The sequence below is a fragment of the Myotis brandtii genome, unplaced genomic scaffold (assembly GCF_000412655.1).
Source record: "Myotis brandtii unplaced genomic scaffold, ASM41265v1 scaffold976, whole genome shotgun sequence".
NCBI lineage: Eukaryota > Metazoa > Chordata > Mammalia > Chiroptera > Vespertilionidae > Myotis > Myotis brandtii.
In genome coordinates this window covers 334,799-337,197 of record NW_005372055.1, presented here as the reverse complement: position 1 = coordinate 337,197, position 2,399 = coordinate 334,799, and the positions used below count along the sequence as shown (strand labels likewise).

At 37.2% G+C, this 2,399-nt stretch overlaps 1 protein-coding gene across 1 annotated transcript in view; it reads left to right on the top strand.

The window, feature by feature from the left end:
* SYTL5 (synaptotagmin-like 5) overlaps window positions 1-2,399 on the top strand; it is a 250,237-nt gene that overhangs the window by 61,526 nt on the left and 186,312 nt on the right. The window lies entirely within an intron of this gene.

Here is a 2,399-nt window from a genome sequence, read left to right as displayed (position 1 = left end):
TGTCTTTATTTTATAGCAGATGCCACGAGGCAAAGTAGGGGCGTGATCACGTTGTTTACAGCATTCTCGTGAGTTTCAACCTCACTCAACTACATGCACCCGAACTCTATCACAAGGCACGTGGGGCTACGTGTTTGGACCATAGGTTCAAGCTTACAACCACAGCCGCTGGCTATAATTATTCTGGGAGGTCCCTGCCCTCCAGCTGGGACTTGCACGTGGCAATGAGAGGACCCTGTCCTTTCATTAGTCCCAGGCTTGAACCTGGCCAAAATACTGTAACCGTGCCCCACAGGAAGTAAAACTGTTATTATTCTCAGATGTATATAGAAAACCCTAAAAACTCTATCGGGAAACTACTAATCTTATTAAATGAATTAGGCAAGGTAGCAGGATATGAAATCAACATCCATAAATCCGTGGCATTTTTATATACCAATAATGAACTCTCAGAAAGAGAAACTAAAAAAGCAATCACATTTACTATTTCAATATTAAAAATGAGATACCTAGGAATAAACTTAACTAAGGAGGTAAAGGACCTATACTTGGAAAACTATAGGACATTGAAAAAAGAAATGGAGGAAGATACAAGTAAATGGAAGTGTACACAATGTTCATGGATTGTAAGAATTAACATCATTAAAGTATCTATACTACTCAAAGAAATCTACAGATTCTTGCAATCCTTATTAAAATACAAATAGCATATTTCACAGAGTTAGAAAAAATATTCCGAAAATTTATATGGAACCCAAAAAGACCCTGAATAACTTCAGCAATCTTGAGAATGGAGAACGAAGTAGAAGGGATTACAATACCGGATAGCAAACTATACTACAAAGCCATTATAACCAAAACAGCCTGGTATTGGTACAAGAACCAGCATATAGACCAATTTATCAGAACAGAGACCTCAGAAATTGACCCAAACCATTACAGACAATTAATATTTGACAAAGGAGGCAAGAACATTCAACGAAGTAAAGATAGTCTCTTCACCAATGGTGCTGGGAAAACTGGGCAGATACATGCAAAAAGATGAAACTACATCACCAATTTACACTATACACAAGAATGAACTCAAAATGAATAAAAGACTTAAATATAAGGCATGAAACCATAAAAATCTTAGTGGAGAATATAGGCAGTAAAATCTCAGACATCTCATTTAGCAATATGTTTATGGATACAACTCCTAGGACAAAGGACACTAAGGGAAAATAAATAAATATGACTACATCAAAATAAAAAGCTTCTGCACAGTAAAAGAAATCATTAAGAAAACAAAAAGGGAACGCACTGAATGGTAGAACATATTTGATAATGATACATCTGATAAAGGCTTAATATAAAAATATATACTGTACTCATACAAATCAGCAAAAGGAAGACAAACAATCCAATTAAAAAATGGGCAGAAGACCTCAATAGATATTTCTTCAAAGAGGACATACAACTGGCCAAGAGATATATGAAAAAATGCTCAAAGTCACTAATTCTCAGGAAATGCAAATTAAAACCACAATGAAATATCACCTCACACCTGTCAGAATGGCTATCATCCACAAATCAACAAACAAGTGCTGGCAAGGTTGTGGAGAAAAGGAAACACTAGTTCACTGCCGGTGGAATGCAGATTGTTGCAGCTACTATAGAAAACAGTATGGAGTTACCTCAAAAAATTAAAAATGGAACTTCCTTTTGACACAGGGATCACACTTTTGGCAATATATCTTAAGAAGCCCCCCCCCCCCAAAAAAGAGAGAATATATGAACCCCTCTGTTCATATCAACATTACTTACAATAGGTAAGATTTGGAAACAGCCCAAGTGCTCATCTGTAGATGAATGGATAAAAAAGCTGTGGGACATTTGCACTATGGGATACTATGCACTGTATCCCTTGGGACAGCATGGATGGACCTGGAAAATATTATGCTAAGTAAAATAAGCTAATCTGAGAAAGAAAAATATCACATGATCTCACATATTTGTGCAATATAGTGAACAAAATGAATTGATCAAAAAATAAGACCCCAAGCAGGGAGGCATTAAACAAACCAACTACCTCATGTGGGGTTGGGTGGATCAGAAGAAATAAACCAAAGAACATATACACTTACTAGAGGCCTGGACCCCAAAATTGTGCACAGGTAGGGTCCCTAGGCCTGGCCTGCGATCAGGGCCAATCTTCCCCGGCTGCTGACAGCTGGCCCCACACCCCACCACAATAAGAACATATTTTAAAAATGACAAAACAAACAAACAAACAAACAAAAAAATATGTAGTTGGGTGAATCTGGTCCACAGGCCACAGTTTGTCAACCTCTGCCCTATTGTTTTTCTGAATTTTCTGTAGTTATTTTCTCACAAACTGTGCAAGTCATTTCTTGAAC